At 38.6% G+C, this 24,769-nt stretch overlaps 1 protein-coding gene and 1 long non-coding RNA gene across 15 annotated transcripts in view; both read left to right on the top strand.

Moving 5' to 3' along the window:
- Positions 1-24,769, top strand: part of kcnip4a (potassium voltage-gated channel interacting protein 4a) — a 141,456-nt gene that overhangs the window by 64,953 nt on the left and 51,734 nt on the right. The gene's annotated exons all lie outside the window — the stretch shown is intronic.
- LOC122974377 overlaps positions 1-24,769 on the top strand; it is a 30,557-nt gene that overhangs the window by 2,845 nt on the left and 2,943 nt on the right. The window contains exons 2-3 of the long non-coding RNA XR_006400371.1: positions 20,236-20,372; positions 22,391-23,041. This is a non-coding gene — a long non-coding RNA (uncharacterized LOC122974377). The remainder of the gene's footprint in view (positions 1-20,235; positions 20,373-22,390; positions 23,042-24,769) is intronic.

Here is a 24,769-nt window from a genome sequence, read left to right as displayed (position 1 = left end):
GTATACTGCAAATGTAAATGGGTAAGACACTTGATTCAAATATGTTTTAAGGAGTGTCACATGGTAGGGTGCAATAATTGAGAATATTAAACTGAATCAAGGAAGATTGTTCTGACATCTCACCTTGAGAAAGCCACGGGTGAGAGTAATTAGCCTCCCTTGTGGTAAACTCATCCTTGTAGCTACAGGATACTAGAGGTTGAATGTGAACAGCTTTAAATCTGTGCCTTTGCTCTGTGTCTGTTAGTTGTTCTCTGTCCCTCTTTACCTTTTTTGCCAATGTGTCTCATAGAGGCTGTATCTCTTGTATTATCTGTTGCTGGTGTGTGCAAGAGATGGCGCCAAGCTAAATGATAGTACCTCCAGGTTCATGTTTAATGGAGGACCCCATTACACATGAAAAATGGGCATTGTTCTGTAATGGTTGGATAAATTCAGAGCCTGGAGCAACCACAGTGAAAATGCTCCTAAAGTGGGAAGACATAGAGGTGATGATATCTCCGCTAAAGATGCTATGTGATATTTTGTGATGAGGTTATATGAAAACGTGTTTTCAGGTACTGCCACGCCGAGGAACACATTCACAGCATGTTGTTTTTATCAGAGAAATACAGCGACAAAATGTGTGAAATTCCATTTAGCTTGAAACAGATGGGCTTTGTTGTAGATTGTTCATGGTTGCAGCGTGTTACATGAAAGGACAGCATTGGCATGTTGAATGGTGTTTTCAGAAGGTTATGCTGATTAAGTGATTTATTTGGCCAAGTCAAGGTGTTTATTCTCTCTGGATCATGGAGAGTAAATGAAGCTAGCAGAATAGGATTTATTGATTTTTGCTTTCTTTGTTCAAACAGGAGAAATCCACCTTAGTTTGCCCAATTTCACTGCAAAAATGTCTCTGTCAGACATTTAGTAGGAGTGTAAATTTACTTTCCCACATTTGCATTTACACCTTAACTAATTTTCTCCTTTTTCAAAAAAGATTAAAAAAAAGCTTAACTACACTGGCTGAGTCACATGTGAAATACTACGCTCTAAAGCAACAGCAGCCCGCTACGCTACAAACACCTAAACAAAAGGGGCCTCATTATCGATCGTCAGTGTTGCGGTACCCAGTAGTACACACACAAGAAAATACACTCACTCATCAGCGAGCCATCCCACACAAACGGACAGAGAGGAAGCACTCGACACGTCACGAGGAGATCACATTTCCAGTCAGCCTCCCTTCCTGCCCCACACCGAGTTCTGAGCTGCAGCCCTCAAGTGACAACCAGACAAATTGGTCTTGAAGAAGCCCAGAGGCAATCAGAGCACACCACTCGCCCACAATTACTTGTCCTTTAAAGAAACGATCAATATGCTCAGTGAATCTGACCGTTGCAGGCTGAGACATGCCAAACGAAACTCTGCTCGGGTGGGTAAAGCTCTGGAATAATGAGAAAGAGAGAGGTTCAAAAGTTAAATTTTGATATGAAATTTCCTCAGGCTAAACTGAGATTTCTTAAACTCCAAGTGCATAAAAACAGCCCCCGAGGTGTTTAGTAATAGCACTTGTTTTTTTCAGTCCTTGATGAGTGTGCAAAAAATAAATAATAATACTAATAAAAAAAGAAACCCTTATCACATACATTAATTGAATTTGGGCTGTTAGACAATTAAAGCACACCATAAATATAGTTTCAGTCCCATAAGGAGGACAAGACAAGACTAAAGGAACATCATATTCTCCTCACTATGAAGTCAACTCACGTGCTGCTGCTCTGATTGCCTACCCCTGTTTTATGACCCTTGCATGGGTATAACCTATGCTAATACTGATTGCCCCCGCTTTGCAAGTCTGATCAGTCAACCACAGCGATATAACGGGCTATCAAAATAAGTATAGAGAAGGGCACTGAGCATTGATTTATATGTATGTTCCTTTGTGTAAACCTATAGCACATGCATGCTTGTTGACTCTGGGATTTTTATGATATGAAATGACTTTTATGATGCACCTATATACACATGTTCACATGTCATATCCTCCGTTAACCCACAACTGTCAGGATTTTTTTTTTTTTTTTTTTTTTTTTTTTTTCCCCATAGCAGGTGGTCACTGCAGAGGCTTTAGAGTGCCTTTCACTGATGGTTGTGAGTGGGTTCATGTCACTATGCAGAAATACTTGTACATTTCAAGGGGACTTGTGCGTGTGTGGGCTGTCACAACGAATCTGCCTGTCATCACCAGCACAGAATATGATGGGTTTTTATATATAGATGCAGATAAAGATTCTATTGCATGTGGTTCAAGGGCATTTTGAGGAAAAATTTCATTTTATATAAATGAGAAATGAATCCAATCATTCAATCAGGTCACATCAGTAATTAAATCCTACCAGTACCTTCGCAATTAAGCTGTTAAGATTCCTCACTCTGTAGCTAACTTGTGTTTATTTAGTTAGATTTATGTATGAGATTATTGAAAGTGCATGTGCAAATATCTTATTCATGACCTCAGCATGACTCCACTCATCTAACAGAGCCCAACATATCAGCTACGCATACAAAACACACAGACCTCATGTTCACTATCAAGACAGTTGTGTTCTCATTATTATTTCATCTTTCGCCCATCTCTGTTGTTTTGTACAAACAAACCGAACAACGTGTGCACACACACACACAGAAACTTGGCCTTCACCTCTTTTCTCTTTCTGCTCACACACTCTATAACTTTCAGCTATGAATCACAGAGGATTTGTGTTCACGTCAGGATTTTTATGAGGTTTAAAATTCAATTTTCCACTTCTGGCAAACGATAGAATGTGAATAATTAATGTGTAAGCCATGGGGGCAAGAATAAAGGGGAGCCTGTCCCTAACTGAGCTTAAAGGTTTACAATTCTGGAGGCGATAAAGGAGACCCTGGTATGAGGGATCCTTTCAGAAATGGGAATTTGGTTTAAACCCATGCTTATTGTGAAATAGGTCTGCCCTGTTGAAACCCAATATGATTTTGGGAGGAGAAAGTTCACAAATGATGATGAATTATTATTTTAAACATGTAAATTGAATTGTTAAAGATTAAATTAATTTCCAAATGCTTTAAAAGAATATATCACTCTCTGGATAATCAAGACAGATGCTTATCTAATTATCTTAATCGGTTGATTGAATGCCGTGACAAAAAATGGTAAGGAAAAATTCATGCAACCTTCTCAGAAATGTAATTGAATTCTGTGTGCTTGATGCAGCTTCTCATGTGAGCAGTACCTCAACAGCTCTGTGTTATGCTGTATGCACGTTGACATATCTCCGTGCACATCAACAGTATCCTTTGTTAACTCATTTGAAAGTGATAATTCAAAAATTGTAATCTAAAATACCTGCCTGCCTGCCACACAGAATTCAGACACGAACTGTATCTGTTCAGTCCGTACATGTTCTCAAATAAATCGGGTCAATTTCTGTTTCTGAGCTATGAGGATGGGAAATGAAATTTATCGATTGTCCATTGACCTCAAGCCCAGATACAGAGCAGCTCTGTGACGCCACAGCTTGACCATGAAATGAGATTTTATGATGCTTGCTGTGCGTGCACTGTTGGATGCAGACTTTAACTCTTTCTGCAGTGTTAGAGCAGTTAGGTGAGACAGAAATGTTCATCACAGTTTGAAAAAATAAGAGTTACTGTGATGCTTTATTGATGCCAGGACAGCTATAGTACACCATCACTGCAGCTGGTCAGGATTCAGTGCTTTTCCTCAGGGATATTTGGCAGACACCTGCCATAACACAGACCATTTGAAGGGCTTTCTGCTCACGGCTGCCGTATACTAGAAGAACATTATTGAACTTGTGAAAATTCAAATTGCAGTTGAACTGCTGTCAAACTGTGCCACAAGCAAATGTCTCTGTGCTCACTGAGAGTTGAGACCTGTTTTTTTTTTTTTTTCCCCCCTTCCTGACACACTGCATTGCGGTTTTAACTATGAAATACAATGAGACAGTCTGTCTTAGCTGGATGTCTCTGTGCTCATGTACAGTAAAGGCATAAATTCTGTTACTTGAACTTCAGCAGGACTAAATTAAAAGGATTCATACTGGAGATGAGCAGAACATGTCATTGATTTATTTGAAAGACATCAATCAATAATGAAAATTATCATTATTTACAGCCCTAATTTAGATTATGTCCTGTTATTTTATTCTCTGAAATGCTTAACTCAATCAATATCATGATCAAAAGCAGTCATCCCTCATTTCTGCTATTCTGAGCTGCAGTTTCTGTCCGTGCCCAAACCCTGGCCAGTCGCTCTCCCTCTGGTCATTCCTAAAGAGCAGAGAAGATAATGGGCTATGAGCTCAGGCCAGAGGCTCACAGACTGATGTGTGTCCTCCACCAGTGATGGATGACACGGTGCAGCACTCCCTCACTGCATTAAAAGCCCCTCAGTCCACCATTTCTCTCTGTCCCAAAGCCCATACTGTACAAATCTAAGCTCTGGGTAGAAAACTCACCTTGGGTTGGTGTTTATGTGTGTGTGTGTATATTGGTGTCCCTCGACATTACTGTGTGAATTTGTATGGTTGCACGCTGCCATGGGAATTTTAGCCTAACTTAATTTAATGTCGCCTGAAAATCAACATATTAACACTTGAACAGTATTCACTCGTACCGCTGTGACGAATGTATGCTAAACAGCTGCAATTTGAAGTGGCCTCACATTAAAGCTGCACCGAGGCTTGTATAAACCTGCAGGGTGGGTTAGTGTTATTGACTTGCGTAATTGCAGAGATGAAGGCTGTTTTTTTAGCATCGCGTTCTGATTTAGAGCTGAAACTGTGAAAAGCCTGCTACCGAGCAAGTATTGTCACGACCCACAATGCTCTGGTGCCTGGCTGGGAAAATGAATCCCTCCCTAAGGTGACTGGGGAAATGCTGGAATGTATTCGCTTGTATTTGTCATGTACAGTTTGTGGGTAGAATCTGAGAAAGAGTACACCTGAGAAAAGCCTTGCTTGTGTTGTGTGTGTGTGTGTGTGTGTGTGTGTGTGTGTGTGTGTGTGTGTTTTTCATACAGTAGGTAGACGACACGACTCAGAGACTGCACCAAGCTGACACGTATCAGTGAAGGCAGAGTCCTGGCACAGCACCAAGAAAACAGTTGACTCACACAAATTGGCAACCCTTGTCACTGTAATAATTGCTCTCACCGCATTCTCCTTCACATCTACATATGGATTATCAATGAGCCATGACTGCATCACTTAAAGAGAGGCCTAACTCATAACACGCCATTAACAACCACAGCTGCCAGCAACAATATGGCAACGCCGTTGTCCACCTGACTTCTGCAAATGATTTCTGTACCATTAACCCCCTTTTTTCCCCCAGGGGAGAGATCCATGTTTATGTTCAGTTTACATCAACCTGAAAGGATGGAGTACACTGTCAGAGCTCAGTATTTACCTCGCAATGCATAATTCAGACAATTTCTGCCAGTCATGTAATTTTTATGAGCAGGAACTCAACCTTGGTCTGATAGGTACACCGCAGAAGAGTTGGGTCTGGAATATATCTTTAATAGGGTGAAAGGCCGGTCACTATAATGGTGTGGAGGTGAATTTCGAAAGAATGAGAAAAATGAAAAAAATGCTGAAGTCTTTGGCAGATGAGAGCATCTGTGTACAGTAGCAGTTACACAGCAGAGGATTGCTGTGTGAATAATTCATAGATTTTTGCCCTCAGTTATGCATGACTTACATTGTATGGCATACTCACATATGTGGTTTACCTACTGTATCATCTTACACACCGTAGTGATGTTGACAGTGTTGTGACTAAATCAAGCATTAGCAGCCTTGTTCTAAGCTAATTGCATTTCTGTTCTTTTGTAGTTACAAGTTCAACACAAAGCGCTTAATTGCCTAAAATGTACACACTGAAGGATTACATTAACAGTTTATACCCTTCAACATCCAGTTTGATATTTTTTATTTCCCCTAGCTGTAAGATTGGAAAAATGATCATGTTCCACCATGCTTCACAGTATTATACTGTATTCTCTATCAACTTGTTCCAACTCTTCATCAAAGCCGCAGTATGGTATATGGTGTTGATACTAAGGAAGATACTGAAGATGTTTTCATGGCTGCACCATTCCATCAAATGGAAATATTCACAATGTCTTGTGCATCATTTTATACAGAATTCTCAAAAAAATTCAGCCTGGTATATTTAGTGTCTTTGGAAACTCTGACATCTCCACCAAAAAGTAAAACAAAGTTTGGTGGGTTTGAACAGCTTGAGTTTGTCAGTTGGGTGAAAGAGGCTGTAAAACTGCATCTCAAAGTGTTTATATTGTTTTTTTTTCCCCCAAATTGGGCAGTCCCATAATAGGTTTTAAGAAAGACCTGAGGGGTTGCAAGTTCATTGACAAGATTGGATAAAAGTAATAAAAAAAACAACCATTGATCTGCTGCACAAAATTCTATTTGTTTTTTATGATTTTTTAAAATAATCTTTGCTTTTTTTTATCATGAAATAACATAGTTTTACCTCTTCAGTCCCCTAAAAACAATTCAAATTTAAGAGGGAGCATCATTCTTTGGGTGAATTGCTCACAATATACAAACATACACAACTGTGATAACGGGTCGATTAGACATTGCTTTGCTTGAAAAGGTTGGAAAACACTGATTTAAGACATTCAGCAGTTCATTTCCCACTCCCCATCCACCTCCAGATCTTTACAATGCATTTGGTGAAGAAGCAATTGTCTTTCCTTTGTCTCAGCACGTTAAGAGACACCAACAGCAGTTAATCACAGCGCTTGTTCCCCCGCTGTTGGTGTGAAGTGTGCACAACGGAAATAGCTTGACAGGATTTGTACTGTGGCATCCACTCGGAAGACAATCTGCGGCCAGCAGTGTTCACCCTTTGTTCCTGTCATCGCAAAGTAGGCACATTAGTGCAATGACAACAGAACATAAAGGCAGTAGAAACTAATAAGAGAACATTTTAGCGGTGCAGTCTTTCAGTGTGTATAATGTACTGAAATCTTTGGCCCTTACATGAAAGTTATGTGGCTGTGTGAGCTGAACATTTTGTGTGATGTTGTTAGTAAGAGCCTTGTAGATTGCACACAATGACTAGCTTCTAGTTTCAGATAAAAGCTGCGGGCAACCACAAACAATCCACAACCAGTCTCAATGCAAACGGACTTAAATAATTTAGAGACACATAAAGCAAAGACGCACTCTAGTATCCCCTCTCATTCTGCTGGGATTAATGACCAAAAGCTCTTGGCTTGAGTTCAACTTTTAAATGAGATAGTAAACACTGCTTTTTTAATCATTTGCCTGCCTCCTATATCAGATTAGACTGATAATAACAAAGTAAATCAACTGTTTTCAACATACATCATCATCAATTTTTCTGAGGTCCCGAAAGTGAACTGAATGCAGGCATAACGTGATGAAATTCATGCTGCAACTTCCCAGCACTGACATGTAATCTGGCTTTGATGTGGGAAACTTAAGAGAGGAGGTGATACTTGAGTGTTACGGAAGCCTCTAGCACAGTTAGCGTTTGGTTAAGAGCTGCAGGTCTGTGTGAGAAGATGACTTTCAACATGTCTCGCCATTTACCCGTGGATAAGGGTTTCCCCCTCCACTCTCTGGTTTATTAATAGAGAACTCATGCATGTCGGGCATGGCCTGAGCGTCGCCACAGTGTTAGCATCATTGACACGGTTAGTGTTTCACCTGTCACTGTTGGTGATGGGCTGTCATCAGAGCTGGCCTAACAGATTTGAGATGAGATTGTGGCCAGAGAAGGTTGATGAATGTGTCATTCAGGGTACTGTTTGAGACCCCGGCACAGCCAAGGGCTGATCAAGGTTGTCCTTCCAAGGATACACGATAGTACCAGTGTGCACATAGGGTCATATACTCACACAATGGCGGCTCATAAAGCAGTTCCTACATGATTTTTTCAAAGTATCACCACACTGATTTGCCACTTTTTCATGTCAGATTATCACATATAAAACTAAACTGGCCATGAGAAGATTGGAACTCACTTTACATTTGAAGACGCCATAATGGGATGCAGGTGTTGCACTCAAATGCATCACGTTGCATTGCATTTTCCAAAATGTATGTACTATAAGTCCCCCAGGGCTAAAACCAATAAAACTGAGAGACACTACCGCTGCAACTAAAAAATAATTATTAATATGAATAAGAATGTTTAATAATTGATCGTTTAATCTATGAAAAGTCAAAAATTGTGAAATCACACATTGTCTTGGAGGCCATTCACATTGCTTGTTTTCTCTGAACAATAGTCTAAAATCCAATAACATTACAATTTCCACTCTAAATCAACCACACTAATGGAGCACTTGATGAGTTTTTTTTTTTTTTATCAGATCATGAAGGGCAGAGCTTCAGGAACACAGAGTCCTGTGTTTCCCACAATGCAACAAATATCAACTTTTCATTAGACCTTCCCTGCTTGGTAAATGCCAATGTCCAACTTCATGCCCCCAGTTTGCAATGCTGACTTTATGTCACAATTTTGTTGTCTCCAAGCCCAAGTTGACTTGATTGACAAAGTTCTTGCAGAGCCACAGATGACATAATACATCTACCTTCAAGTGTAAAGCATAGTGAGCCAAATCAGTGTTTGGTCACTTGCTATTATGAATGATGACCATACGTACGTACATCCATCCCAATCTTGTGAACGCGATATCTCAGGGAAGCCTTGAGGAAATTTCTTCAAATTTGGCACAAACAACAACCGATTCTTGGGGTCACGATTCGATTCACAATCAATCCGCGATTCAAAACGATCTGCGATTCAAAATCAATTCTCAATTCAATACATTCATAGATCTGATTCTAGATTGATGTTTTGAGTTACTCTTTCCATTTGACTGCAGTAGACACTTTTATAGGTCTCAAAGAAAAAAATCACACTGAATCCAATGTAAACTTTATTTACCACTCAATATCAACCCTGAGTAAGATTTATTTTCCTTTAGTTCATTCAGTCACCAACAGGAAACCAAGGCAGCCCTGAGATAACAATAACTTAAATTCCTACTTCAATTAACAATATCAGACAAGCAATAGCTGCCTGCTTGATTTAGCTGCAAAGTGCAAACAAGAAAATTGATCACTATTAGCGGGTGATTATCATAACCGATTTTGTTTCTTTTTCCTAATTTCTTGTGCATATTACATTCTAATTGATATTTGTATATTTACTACATGAATATAAAGTAATGAAACGGGCATCTTTGCTAATTATAGAATTTTATTGACTGCTTCAAAATACAGAACAGCTGTTTAAACACTTTCGCTGCTGCATCTCATTGGCTCGTTTTTGGCAGTTTGTCATAAGCTTCAAGGAGACTATGTTTTTCATGAATTGGTGACACTAATCTTGGTTGCCCACCTTGAAACTGTGGTGATTGTATAGATCTTCTGTGCTGCCGGGTTGAAATTGTGTGTGAAGCATCTGCGTTGTAGAATTTGTAGCTTCTTTGCAGTAACATCCACATTTGAAGCATTGTCTACTGTCATGGCTCCAACTTTATGTTCTATCTGAATCAGTTTTATTGGCCAAGCATGTGAACACATACAAGGAAAATACAAGTAATACCTTTTTATTAAATTCCTTCAGTCTCCACTACAAATATTATGAGTCTGGACACACATGGATGTAAACTGGAGGCATAACAACTGCAAAGTGCTATTTCTCCTTCTTTAATGCAATAATTTTCCAGCACTTGGATATTTGTATAGTTCCAAGATGCAAGCCTGTGCTATTCAGTCAGATCACATCAAAGGGAAAATCTTACTGATAAGTCTTCTTGCTTGTTTTTTGTTGGCCTGTGGAGCAGAAGTACCATAAAAAAAACTAATTAAAACTTCTTTATGCACAGGGACCGCTGATGTGCTCCTTCCCGTGCATGACATTACTTTCTGGATAAAATCCTTGTCCTCTTAGCTGAACAAGAGATGTGACTGAAACATAGCAGGCTGATTAAACTGTGCATGTTTAATAATATATTTAAGAGCTCAGTAGAATTTCTCATGCAGAGGACTAAACTGCTCCCTTGCTATCTCAAGTGGAGCACAATTGGGTAAGATAGTGTGTTGAATGATAATGTACAGTATACAATATTGCTAAAATGAAGTGGGGTGAGAAGTAATGTTTATTGCTGCTGGGGTTTTGGACCGCTCCGATTCAAAGGAGCATTAAATTATGTTTTCATCTAGTATCTGGGTTGCTTATTTAGTGATATTTGTGGCCACCAAATAACTGCAGCAGTCATAACCGTGAACGTACCACGGAAGGTTTTATTGAGTTCATCATCACATCTCAGCATGAGTTTCATAGTTTTGTATTTGGAGATGACTCGGGTGTGAGGAGTTATGATTCAGAGCGAACACTGCTCATTACACTGCCATAATGCAATATCCACTGTGTTAAGAAGTGATGAAGGGGTTTGGTTAGGGAAAACAAAACCAGAATCTTTATGTCCTTGGAAGCATCTGTTCAGATTTGTTGCTGCTCAGTGAGAATTTTGATCCTGATATGTTTTCGCTTGACCATATACATTTTACACCTGATGGAGTAGAGAAGCACCGGTCTTGCAGCTGTGTTGTAATTTGTAGTCGTCAGTTTGGACACTTTTCGATGTCCTGTATGGCTCGGTGAACACCGATCAGGCTCAGTGTCACACAGACAGCAGCTACGTGTCAAGGTGTAAAAGAATGTGACACAGGCCGGGCCTACAGGGTGCACAACGGCAGAAGGTCAGGCTGCGCTAATGACAGATCGACTGGAGCGGGTGCCGCTGAGACTCACGCCCAACTGTAACTGCTTGGCTGGTGTCCATGTTGGACAGCCCCATATAACCACTGGTGCAGCATGTGAGATAGTTCAAAATCCGTGTGTTGTGTCTTATCTGCAGTCAGACTGCAGTAAAGAGAAGTTAGTATTACAGAGAAACAATTGGTAAATTTGCTGGATGTGCTTCGTGGTCCTGCAGGACTTGATTTAAATTATGACTCTGGCCAGCTCCTCTGCTGTTATTATGGCTTGAGGAAAGTTATGTACTTGGGTGCATCACACAAACATAATTCCGAACTTTACACCTCTTACAGTCAGCAACTGAAGAAAAGATGGAAGAAAAAAGAGAAAGTTGTTATGTGTATTGTAATAAACACACATACATTAATACAGACAAGTAGTGTTTGTAGGATATCATAAAAAAGCAATGTCTATAAACTGTGGTACTGTACATATCCAAGCCTTGGACAATTGAGCATGCCAAGGCTTTCTCAATATTTATTCTAGATAAACTCTCCTAAACTGCTGTGCTCCCTCCTTTTTACAATGTGGACAAGACTTTTGTAAGCCAAGATATAGTGCCAAATAAATAGTGGATTCACTGGGGTTCAATAAACATAAACGTGGCTGAGTTTCCCCGCTTGGCCCTGTTGTGGAAATTAGGCTTTTGTTTTTGTGCCACCATTTGAAGGGAAATAACCTTTTCACTGGGCTGTATTTGTGGGTGATTGATGGCAGGTGGATGCACCATGAGGCCCGAAGCTTACTGCCTGCTGATTCAGACCATCTGGGCAGGTAGTGTAGCCCGTTGTCACTGCATATTATGGTTAAACCAGTCTCAGGATGATAGTAGATTCTCTTTTGCGGATGGAGGTGTAGTAGATATTTATGATGGTAATAGCTGTGGTGTGCATCCATTATCTGATGGTGACAGTGCTGGAAAAATAAAGTGAATGCTGACAGTGCATAAGCTGGCATTTTTACTGTTGCATCATTATCGCTGTTACCGTTGTTGGTTCCTGTCCCAGCTATCCTTCATATATGTCATTAACTGTACACCACAGCTTGCGTTTGCAGACTCTCTCACATATCATCCCCTTCTGCTGCCTTTTGGCTTTGAAAATATGCCTCATGACAACCTCTGTGCCCACTGTGTTTCTTATGTCCTCTAAAGACCCAGAAACAGCAGGTTGCAGATACTTTCCAAAATGAGCATCTGGATGTTGGGCATACCTTTGCCAACTGCTGCTTAAATACTCTTGTTTTGGGTAGTGAGTCTTAAAAACTGCTAGAGGTTGCATTAGGATCAGATACTGCTTTTCTGTGTTCGTTTTTAATAGTCCAAAAAAGTCTTATAGCATAATAGAGGATAACTGGAAAGTCATTTTTCTGTTTTCCAGTATACTGTAGCTGACGATTCTATTTCCTGTATTGCTGCTTACCGTTTCTTTCTCTTGATGCAGCAAAAAGCACTATTCATTAGCAATTTTCACATTTTGTCTTTTGTTGATGACTTGCCACTGGAAAGGCTTTTAATGTGAACCATTTTGTTTGAGTCTTTCCATTTCATTTCCTCTTTAAACAGCGCTGCTTTGCTTGCACTTCTTAGAGATTCCCTAGCAAATGTTGCAGGAAATCACTCACTCGCTGCTCAGAGTTTCCACTCAACTCTCACCATCTTGATCAAACAGACTGGATCATCACTGCCTGGTGTGACATATTTTTTTTGTGTGTGTTTGGATTCTAACCCAAAGCTGATAGAAAAAAATCTAATGTACATCGGAGAAGGAAAAGATTTATAGTTTGTTTTTGGAAAGAGCTCTGACACCTAGCAGTGTGCTTTTGGCAGGCAGTGTGTTACATCATGGAAAAAAAGCATGTCTGCACTCTGTTATTTACATTATTCTTTTCGTCAAGGGCCCCTAATCTTTGTTATAAAATCTGTCGTATGCAATGTGTAGTTGTTTAGGCATAGTGGTTTCGATCTAAAAGCTGTTTAGATAGGAGGAATGAAGTCATAGTAGTATGTTTGGTTTTAGCACGATAACATGAGATTATTGTCAGTTATAAAGTGAACAGCACAGAATTCAAGCTGATATCTCTCCCAGATATGTACTGAGATGCAGAAGTGCTGGTTTTGGTTTTTTTAAGTTAAGTCAATTGCGCCCTCTACTGTCCAAAACATGAAAACATGCAATTTTCTTTTTTTTTTTTTTATTAATTTATTTATTTTTATTTTTTTACATCTCAATAAATGGAAAACTTCTTGTTTCTGTATGCAAATGATAGCTTATATGATAAATGGTAGGTAATGAAATGTACATTTTTCAAACTCTCTTGTAAAAAAAAAAAAAAAAAATGATTTCAACTTGTGCCATTTGGTCACTGATATTTTAATTCATTCACATCCTCAATGATGATACTTTGTGTAAGTATATCTCTTTTGTATTCTGTTGTGAGGGTTGTAGGTTACAGGGTTTAATGAATGTAGACTGTTTAGAGTGATGGGTTGAGATGTTTGCAGTACCAATGTGTGAGTAAAATGAACACGTTTAATACTGATCTTGCTATATTATAATTCCAACTTTTCCCACTACATGTTTGTGGGTGGATATTAAAGCCTCTTTGCTGTATTGATTAAGGCACTTGTGCACATGCAGTCATTCCCCTGGTGCACACTAGAACCAGAACTGTCCTGGTGCAGATCATCATAGATCACAGTTGTACTGGAGTGAAATGGTGGCATGTTTGATACCCACAGCTTGGAGCAGTTAACTTAAACTCCAGTTTTTGTTTGTTTTTGACAGGAGGGACATTACTCAGTTGTCATAAATCTGGTCAGATTTCTAAACATATATATTGGGCTGATAGTGACCCCGTATTTTATGTCAAGTATCAACCAGTTAGTGTTTAATCTGCAATTTCATGGAGACCCTTCTTGATCACAGTTACATACTGTATTTTTTGCCTGCTTATAATGTCAAATGTTAAAAATTTCTTTCAGACATTTTATTCATTCATCCATTATCTTTTTTGTAAAGTAAGAGCTTCCTTTGAGTGAGGGTTCACCCTACCTTCATACTTGCATTAATTCATTTTTTGTCCACTTGATGGCAGCACAACAAGCTCTAAACACAGCTTTGACATTATACCCTTATAAAGATGACATGGTGGCATATTAGCAAGTTATTTACACATCCAGCAGACCCAGAGCAACATTAGCATTCATTTGGAGTGTTTTTGGCCACCTGATGATAAGTGTGATAATCACACTCCTCCTCTTGACCAACTCCTAAGAAAAAAATCATATTTTATACATATTATATATTTACAAGAATTCAAGAGTTCAAAAGTATTTGATTTTCTCATATTGCCCTAAATGCCCTGTTTTAAATGCTTCTCCACCCACCTAGTTAAAATTCTTGGAAAACAATTGTGCCACAAATTAATCAGCAGTAGTTAGTGCTTATTAGGACATTTCTCAGGTCCAGTGTTGTTTCCTTTTTGATTTTCTAGTTTTATAATAAGATGGCATGAAGAGCATGCCAACAGTTGTTTTTAAGCAGCTGTGAGTTGGTCATCCCTCTCTCCTTGCAGCAGGAGGATAATGTGACAAAAACTAATAAGATCACTCAGTTTAGTTCCTCGCACTTAATTTATCAATTGACAGGAGCTCCTCCTGTCTTAAAAGAACAAGCTCCTACATTGGTTTTATTGATTAGATGTCTACTCACTTGTTTGTATGTGTCAGTCTAAAAGACACTGATGGAGCATTGGAGCATTATACAGTAATTTACATTGTAGTGCAGGGAAATGAGCTTGAAGGTTGAAGCTCCCATATATCACAAGTAAATGTACTTAGTTTCTACACTGATTTCATACAGCTGTAAAATACTTTGAAAAATGCTTGTTTAACTGTTTGTCCTGTCTGTCATATATACTGAACATAAAAGTCAGCAGTGTGTAGGGAAACATAACCACGTTGTTTTGTTTTTTTAATGTAAAAGCTGACAAAGGTACAAGGAATTGTTGCACTTTGCTGCCACTTAGTGGACAATATAAAACACTGTTCTTCTAGAGATGAAACTAACGATTCCTGTAGAGAAACTGGGCCACTGCAGACACAAACACATATTTGTTGGTTTATATTAACATACACAGACATCAGAAAGTATGAAAAATATGTACAATACAACACAATATGAAGCAAGTGAGACTTTTAACAATCAGTAGATGCACAATAAACCTGACATCAGAAAAAGAACATGAGCTCATGGATATTATGCAGAATGTGCAGCAATGTACTCAGGCTCAACAATATGCATCTCATTACTTATTTTAAATTAAAAATGGACTGTAAACAAGTACACAGAATTCCCAGATTTGGCCACATTAACTCCTTATATAACATAATATACAAAGTACAAGTGTTACCTCATTTCAGCTATCATAATAATTACATGCTGTATAGTTGCGCAATCAGTGTCCATAATTGAACCCTTATTCAGATGCAGAGGATGTGAATAGTAAATGTAATCTGGGGCAAAATGCAAAAAAGGAGCTCTGCTCTCAGTTAACATGCTGCGCTAAAACATTTGTGATAATGATGTACTTGGGATTTTATTAGAATATGTTGGAATTAGGTTTAATAACCCTGTAGCACATGCCACAATTTATTGACATTTACAGCATGATATCAAATTACTAAATAAAAACTGATTAGCTGCGTTTTATTGACCATTGGTGGTGGCTAAGGACTCGACAACAGTGTCTGCCACAATTTACCAATACTGTTAAGTTATCTGTAAATTAACCATAGCAGTCAGTTTCATTTTTGACATTGAAATAAAACATTTTGCAGTGCCGTCCAGGTTCTCAAAGTGTGTCAGGTTCCTGGAAGTTGCAATTTCCATATGTTACTCTGGTACTTCTGCATGTAAGAAATTGGAAAAAGATGCCTTATGAAAGTTGCAAAGGCTTCGACTGCCAAAATTCAAGTTTGAAAGTAACTGTCATGTCTTACACATAGCCTACCTCTCGTTTTGATCTTCACCTAGAGCCACTTCCTGTGCAGCTAAAGTGATTCATCGCTCTCGTTTTGCATTAACTGCTGTTCACAAGGTTCCTGTGGTGTTGGCGCAACTACATTTCCACACAGTCAGTTCACCCTGTTAGTTCAAAAGACAGCAGGGGCAACTACCCACCTATCGTCTCACCAGTCTGTGTCTGACTCACTGCCACCTTCAGACTAACAGTATTCCTTTTAATGAAGTGCTGAAGGTGGCATCACATTGATTAAAAGGAAAAAAGAGGAGGAAGTTAGGCAGGTTAGAAGAAGAAAAAAAGGAATATAACCTGCCACTTATGATAATGGACAGACATGTCAAGTATGTAGGTGATCTGTGGGCAGCAGAGCACCTACGTATTTGAGATGTACAAGCGCTTACATTTTCAAGCAGATTTTTACGTGATGGACTGATGAACACTGGACTCAGAAATGACCAGATCAAATTGTTATTGGAAATCTCTGTTTGAGAAGTGTCCTTAAATTCAACTTTATTTCAATTATAAAACACTTGGCACCAAGATTGTGCTGCCATTGCTGTTTCTTTGTCAAAACCCATATAGTTAATCAGATTGTTTTTAGACTGTTTTCCTCAAGTGGTGTGGAATAAGCCTCTGTGTGTGGAGATGATTTACCCCAGAGACATTCGATTATTACACCCTATTCTCTGGAGTGTCTTATTTAATGAAAAGTCATTACTGCTCCAACATAATTAGGCTACCCTTTGAAAAGCCATGCTCAGCTGATTTGGACCGCTGCTCAAACTGGGGCTACAGCTTAAGGGTTCATGCTAAGTGGCTATGCTATTGATGCTGTCTCACAGTTCCACTTATGTCTACTATAATTTAATTTAACTGGGATCTCTAGCTGGGGTTGCCTATCATATACATATGTAAATACACATGCACATATGGTTAATACAGAACATGACTGCAACATAACTTGCTGTTTAAGCTATAAATGGTTCATCCTAAGCCCTTAAAATATAAATACTACTACTACTACTACTACTACTATTACTACTACTACTACTACTACTAACAACAACAACAACAACTATTGTTATTGTTGTTATTATTATTATTACTTTATTTGTATAGCACCTTCCATGTCAAGATTCAGCCCAAAGTGCTTGACAAAAGAACATCAGATGACAATAAACAATAAGTAAAAAAAAAAAAAAAAAAGTCCAAACAAACAAAAACGGTTTGATCACAATACAATAAAACATAAAAAATGATATCAGTAAAGTTAACCCAAATAAAAGCCAAATTAAAAAAATACATCTTTAATTTCTTTTTAAAAATTCCAATGGAGTTGGCTGTTCTAAGATCCAAGGGGACGGTCTTCCACAGTTTAGGGCCATAAAAACAGAAAGCAGCCTTACTAACCTTCCTAAAGTGGAACACTTTAGGAACTTCTAAAACAAAGGCAGTGGAAGATCTGAAAGTTCTTGATGGGACATAAAATGAAAGGCAGTTGCTGATATGAAGGTGCTAGATTATGTAAGGCTTTGTAGATAAGGACTTTAAAATCAATTCTAAAAGATACCGTTAGCCAGTGCAGTGATATGAGCAAAAGGGTAACGTGATCTCTCTCAAAATCCTGCCTGCAGCGTTCTGAATCAACTGTAATTTTTTTTTAAAGACTTTTTAGGGAGACCAGTAAAAAGAGAGTTACAATAATCTAAGCGGCTTGTAATAAAAGCATGTATCAGTATTTCAACATCATAGTTGTGTAATGTCAGTGTAACAGTGATATTTGACATTATGGTAACTAATTATGATGCGCAAAGGGAGCATGTATAAAGAAAAAAGAATAGGACCTAGAATGCTTCCTTGAGGAACTCCGTATTCAATGTCAAATGTCAGTGATACAAAGCCGCCTAAACTAACAAAAAATGTTTTGCACCAGAGATATCCCATTTCTCAAGTTGATTGATTAAATGCCATGATCAACTGTATCAAATGCAGCACTTAAATCTAACAAAAAGAGGACAGCCACATTGTTTGAATCAGTCAAAATTCTAAGGTCATTTACTGCTTTTTAATAAAGCAGTTTTAATGTAGTGGTTGGTTTGATAGCCAGACAGGAATTTATTTAATATATTATTAGTATTCAGATGATCATGTAGTTGGTCAAATGTAGTCTTTTCAAGACATTTACTGAGAAAAGGAAGATTTGAGATAGGCCTGTAATTAGCAAGGTCACTAATGTCCAGATCAGAAATGGGTTTAAAAGAGTGTTGATTGTGGAGAAGAGAATGGGCTTGTCTTTCTTTTCTGAAAGCATTATTGTAAATTCTCATGTGAAAATTTAAGATGTCAAAGTGGACATCTAATTTCGTTTCCTGCAACAGTTTCATTTTAGCTGACAAATAGAAGCAGTTTTCCAAGGTAATTTATGGGCTACTTGTCTTTTTTTTAATGCTTAGAGGAGCAACAGTGTCAAAAGAAGACCTCAATTTATTATTAAAACCAAGCACTAGATTATCAACTAATAAACTAATGCTTGAAACAAACTAGTACATACAACACCTGATTATAGCTGCTCCAAATGGCCATATTGACATGTTTTTGTGCCTGTTTGTCAAGGTGGTACAGTAGTTATTATTATAATGCAGGTGTTATGCTGAAATAATTGGGTCCATTGCTGCCCAGACTCCTTTAGGAGAACCCCATTACAAAAGAAATAGAGTGCACATTGGTGATTTGAAGGCCCTTGACCTTCAGAATGGTCTCAGTCCTTTGTGTGAGTGGGGTTTTTTTTTGTTTTTTTTATCCAGCGTATGTATGTGCACAGTTTTGGAGACTGCCTCCACAGTATGACTTGGTGCATTGATGCTGGTAAACTTTGTCACCTCAGTGTTACTTTACCTCCTGTCTGACATCTGTAGGAGGCCTCAGAGCAACAAAGAACACATGGTTGACAGGAAGCAGGTTAATGGAGTGGGTGCAAATTGGTACTTGATTGCAGTGGTTGGCTGATCCATTGCTGAATTGGACTGCCGTCACACAGTTTATGAAATGAATTGCGCGTGGGTGGCACAGGGAGCGGAAGTATTTTTCTTTCTATTTTTCTCTTTTGATGTGTCACATCAAGCGAGCATCGCTGTGGTATTTTTTACCCGCTCCGAGCGAGAGTGAAAAGGGAAAAGACGTGGGCATCAACATGACTCTGACCTCCAGAGCTTCTCCGTAATCCAGAACATCTCCCTGAAAGTCAGTCTGAGTCTGCCAAATAAGCAGCCGCAGGATCAACTCTGAAGAGGCAATCACTGGTTTTTCATAGGTTGTATGATGGGATGGGAAATAACGTTCACATGGAAGCAGATTTTCTCTTTGGTTTCGAGAAAGGAATCAGTATTGCATCAGTATCCATTCTTTCTCTTTCTATCTCTCTTAAGATGTGATGTTACTGAATTTTTCTACAGATTAGAGGGCTCAAACCATCACTCCTCTTTGTATTGTTTATTTTGTGTTGGATACTTATTATGATTGACAGTATTTACATTATAAATCAGAGGGATTAAATTATTATTGAGTTAAATTCAAATCTCTTGTGGGACCTCAACAGAAAGCTTGTTGTGAAATAGTAATGATTTAATATCAGTTTTTCATTTCAGCCATCTGGTTATTTGAATGTTACCATTAAAGTGGAAGTGATTGAATAATGTTGACATTACATATTATCAGTTTAATCCGTTTATAAAATGGTTTGTCAGTATTAGTAGGTAGGAGAGACGCTCAATGAAGATGCTCACTGGCGATTGCTTGTATACATTTAAATATTTACACCAGCCGCTGCCAGCCTGATTTCTCAGTTCTTACTCAGTGTCGTAGGACACAGCATGGTTTTCCCCTCTCCTTCCCAGCAGGAGATGTAGTTAAAATGCAGCTAGTAAGGAATAATGGTTATCTACAGCATGAGCTCTCTCACCTTCCTCCAATCTCTCCCTCCCCGTGTGAGGAGAGATGTGTTGAAAAGAGCGGCAGTACCATTCTCCCTCTCCGAGCGCTCAATTAATCTAGGTGCTCAACTGGTACAAAGTGGCTTTTGCAGAACAGAGATCATCTAGCAAGCTCACACTTCAGGGCGGGAAAAAGGGGAAGGAGGGGGCTGTGAAGCGTGCGCGTCAAAATTCAAAACTCAACCGAGGCACGCATGTTTTTACTCCCAGCCCTTTTGCTCATTGTGCAGCCCACCACCACCTGAATATAAAGGGGAAGTTTGGACCGGAGTCTTGATTTTTCATGTAAGGCTCCCAGCATCTCCTTGTTTCTTCTTTCTTTGCCATTTTCCTTCTCAAGCCATCCAAGTGTGGGAGTGAAAGTGTGTGAAATCTAGCAGGACTTCCAGATCACTAAGCGAGAAAGTCTGGAGGGCATCATGGGGGCTTTAATGGTCATCTTCTCTCTTCAGCCGAAACAAAGACGCAAGACGACAGGTAGGCCTGATGGGAAGGAGAGAAGACAATTTTATTTTATTAATTTGTCACTAATTAATGGTTGATTTAATTGCCAAATAAGACATGTAATTACTTGTTTGAAAAAAAATTGTGATCCATCTTTATGTTGTGCTTTAGCCAGAGAAACAATTGGTAAAATACGTGCACATATACATTTTTCTTTTTATGTTTAAGAATCTCCTGCAACATTTTTTGTGTGTGTTTTGGACTTGAGTTTTCAGACGGTTCTCCATTAATCTGCTGTTTTCTCTTTAATCCCATCTAAATTCATGTTGCCACACCAGCAGTCCATGAAATTGACTTGAAATCAACCACCTTTTGGCAAACATTTCAGCCTGAACTCTACAAACTTGCTAGACTTTTTTTCCCATTTGCTTTTCCCAATATTGATTTTACAGTGGCAGCACACATGCACAGCATGCCACATCGTCTCTGCCAACGCAGTCGCACAAGCTTATGTTACATCTCTGTCTCCCTGCAGTAATGTGCTGATCAGCATCACCGTCACAGCTTGTCACTGTAACAAAAGACGAGGAAGTCCAGTCTTTATTAAAGAACAATGAAATATTTAGTGGGTAGCTGACGGAGGACAATAACTGTCAGAGGTTATATTTAGTGGTGTAGTGGGAGAGACAGAATGGATGACACTTACAGCACTGTAAGTCATATTTCACTTCGTTATTGTGAGAGAACCTGAAAGCAAAATGAATGAGGGGCTCGTTGTAACTCTCAAGCAATAGATCATAGAGAAGGCAGTTGTGTGCACTGTAAGCACATTCCACAGGGACCTAGAAAGGAGAACATGGGATCCAGATACACACACAGTCTTGCAGTAGATTGTATGCATGCACTGCACCACATTGTTGTGCTTAATTAGATGTATAATAATATTGAGATAGGCCAAACATGTATTGTTTTCAGCACAGTATCAAGTGGATAAGGGAAAATTTTAAAATAGATAGTGTTTGGGAAATATAGGACATCACAGCAGTTGATGGTTGATAATTACAAAAGCCTTCAAAAATTTACTGTTTGCTAAAACCCGCCCCCCTTAGTTACAGTTGCTATGTCTGTCGAGGTTTCTGTTCTTGCACATCACATATAGTATGCAGTTTACAATGATAACATGGCAGATGGCAATTTTGAATCATTGTTCCTTTATTTCAAACAGAGGTAGACAAATGGTGTCCCCAGCTGACAGTTTATTGTCTCCAGCTGTTATAAAAAGATAATCCTGTAAAAAAAAAAAAAAAAAAAAAAAAAAAAAAAAAGGGTTTTAAATATGCATTTGATGGGCATGATATTGCTGAGGACTGAAGCTAAATCTGATTGTTTGATGCATTGCTCTAGTGTTGCTGTGTAGAGCCAGTTACTCCCAGTATTATAAGTATAAGGAAAACAGTTAGTTAGTTAAGGTATTTGGTTAAAAGTTTAGTTACTACTGTAGCTAGTTAGCTGGGCATGCTAACGTTTACAGCTCAAGTTAAAGCAGATAAACTCACAGTTTCTTCCATTCCTTACACCATAAACAATATCAATTTAATTAAAATAAAGTTTATTGAATGATTTATTAACCATAAGCCAAATATTTGCTGGTTCCAGTTTCTGAAATATAAATATTTGCATCTTTTCTCCTTGGGCTCTTGGAAATTGTGATAGCCAGACTAAAAAATCAGTTAATTGAAGAAGTTATCAAGAAATGAATCTAATGAAAATAACCCGTCAGTAGCTCTGTTTTTGATGCTTTTTTTTTAACCTGCAGCAAAAACTGACACTGAAGTGTGAAAGTGAAATTCATTGACTTTATCCTGCAAATCCATTTCAAATCAGATTTTGTACTAAAATTTCTACCAGGTATTTTGTCAAATCATGTGATGTATTGATTCACACTATGTAGAGCTCTTCAGTAGAGGACAGAATAATGAAAATATGCACTGTCTGAGAGACCTTAGTGCTACTCCACTACCCACTCTAATGCCGTCCATTTATTTTCATAGCTGCACTCATCTACGTGACAAGAGATGATGGTCCAATAAGCGTCCATAGGATCTCTGCCCTTCAACATCTTTTCAAACTCACCCGGCTTTGAGTGTTCCAAATGTCCCACGGATAAGAGACGTGCCAGTGTCATTGTGGTGGTACTTACTGATTTGTTTTGCCCTGTTGTACTTTCTATGATTATTATTTTAAATGTCTTGCCGGTTTGTGTTGTCAGTTGCTGATATAAGTAGAGTTTGTGTAGGAGTGAAATAGGTACACTCAGGAGTAGAGCCACTTGAATGGAAACCACAAAAACATTAACTGTGACTCAGGCTTCTAACTGGTAAATTAATGTTGGTGGTGTGTTTAGTGCCTTTCAGTCACTGTAAAGAGTAGAAAAATGCATTGAAATTGCTTAACAAAGTCTGATTGAATGATAGTTGCCAGTTTGTTTTTTTTTAATAATAATACCATTGGTCTGTTGTCATCTCGCAGAACTAATAACTAACCTAAACTAAGTGTGAATTCCTTGTGACATTCACACAAGGGGCGATGAAGATGTCCAGTATGGTCCTTGTTGCTGGCCCCGTCTCCTTCCAGGCCTTCTGGTGTTTACGGAATTGAGTGGAGAATTCAGCCGACCACAGGGACAGCAGCTGTCATTTTTGGTAGTAATGTAGCCAGGACACCATCACCACTCTTGCTCATAGCCAAATATGATCATACAAAAGGCAAACCATTTATTGTCAAAAACCTTGACAGCTGACGACCATGCTTGATAAATAAGAAATGACTGAGCTTCGCATCCTCTAGCTGAGCGTAATGGCAAAGAAGAAACGTATAGGATTTAAATTCAACTTTCTCTGTAGGTTTCATTACCATTTTGGAAACAAGTCTTGTTCAGTTTTACTCTTATTGGCATCTTTTAGATACAACTTTTGTCTTCTTTAGTCTCAAAAAAGAGCTCATATAACAGTTTTTATCGTATGAACTGTATTCATAAACAGCCTCGTTGTCAGAAATTCAGTATAAAGCAAATATTGGACCATACCTAGAGCACTTTGAAATGGTGTCATTACATTTTTTTCAAACCATCTGTCACATGCAGCATTTTTAACAGAACTACTCATGTTGTTCAGAAGTGCCAGATGGATGTCACAATGTGACAGAGATTTGAGAGAACATTTATGCACATGCTTCTTTAGCATTCTGTTCATCTCACCACAGGTACAAGTCTATTGATCCGTATCACAGTATTAACTAGAAGCCAGTGAGAAGTCTTCTAAGGACTCAGTGGTCATTTATATAGGGTACATCATGTTCGGAACTTAATTGTCCTTTATGAATTATTCTGAGCGGCTACAGACTCCAGAGAAGCACTTAGTGGAAGACCAGTCTTCCACTTTCCAACATGTTCTTCATATAAGGCTTACCTTGCATTTTAAAAAGCATATGAATGAATCTATAGTCTCCCACTGGAAAATTATCTTGAAATAAAATGGATTTCTTCTCCCAACAGTTGGGAAATGTCATTGATTTTATTAAGCCACATGGTGTGCAAAAGGCTTCAATATGCATATTTTCTGATATGCAAATGTGCAAAGGCTACTACATGAGGATATGAGGAGGGGTCATCTATGCAGCTCTCAGTTCCCCTTGGGTGTCTTTTTTTTTCTTTTTTCTTATCAGCAACGTGTAATCTCAGCCCTTTTCAAAGTCACTATGTCATTATACTGTACTGTATTGGTTTTTCGGTTCACTAAATTAGCATTTAAATTGAAAAGCGAAGCCACACCAGTTGGCTTTTGGGGCTGCAAGCTTGTTTTGGTTTCTGCTGTGACATGGCACTCAGTGCCGCAGTTTGTTCTGTGAAATTAATCACTCCATTCCCACAGGGCGCGCTGACCAGTATTAAGAGGCTCACTTAGAACTGGATTAATGACCAGCATCCTGCTCAGAAAAGCTCCGCAGGTGCATACAAGTGGGCTTAGCCATGCACAGTTAGAGATGTGGCTCTCAGTGGGTCGTGGTAGTGCATACCGACATCTGCAGAGCAACCGCAGATACTGACTGTCACCCCAAGCTGCAGATAGTGAAGATATTTTATTATCAGTATATATCATGTATCAGAGAGGCAATGAGCAGACACATAGAATCCCAATCTAGCATGTAGCATAAAATAAAAACGACAGAAATTGAATCTTAATGATCCTGATAAGATTAAGAAGATTAAGGCACTGAAAACTACAGAGAAAGCAATGTGAAACAACATGTTTATACTAAAGCCACTGGCTGTAACAACCAATCAAAAAGGGAAATCAAATCTCAAAACGCCTGAGACAATTAGCACATCATTAATTGATAAAACCATACTATAAATGAATGAGACAAATACA

This window comes from Thunnus albacares, chromosome 22 (genome assembly GCF_914725855.1).
Source record: "Thunnus albacares chromosome 22, fThuAlb1.1, whole genome shotgun sequence".
Taxonomy (NCBI): domain Eukaryota; kingdom Metazoa; phylum Chordata; class Actinopteri; order Scombriformes; family Scombridae; genus Thunnus; species Thunnus albacares.
Note: the sequence above shows the minus strand (reverse complement) of the source record. Positions and strands in the feature narration are given on the sequence as shown.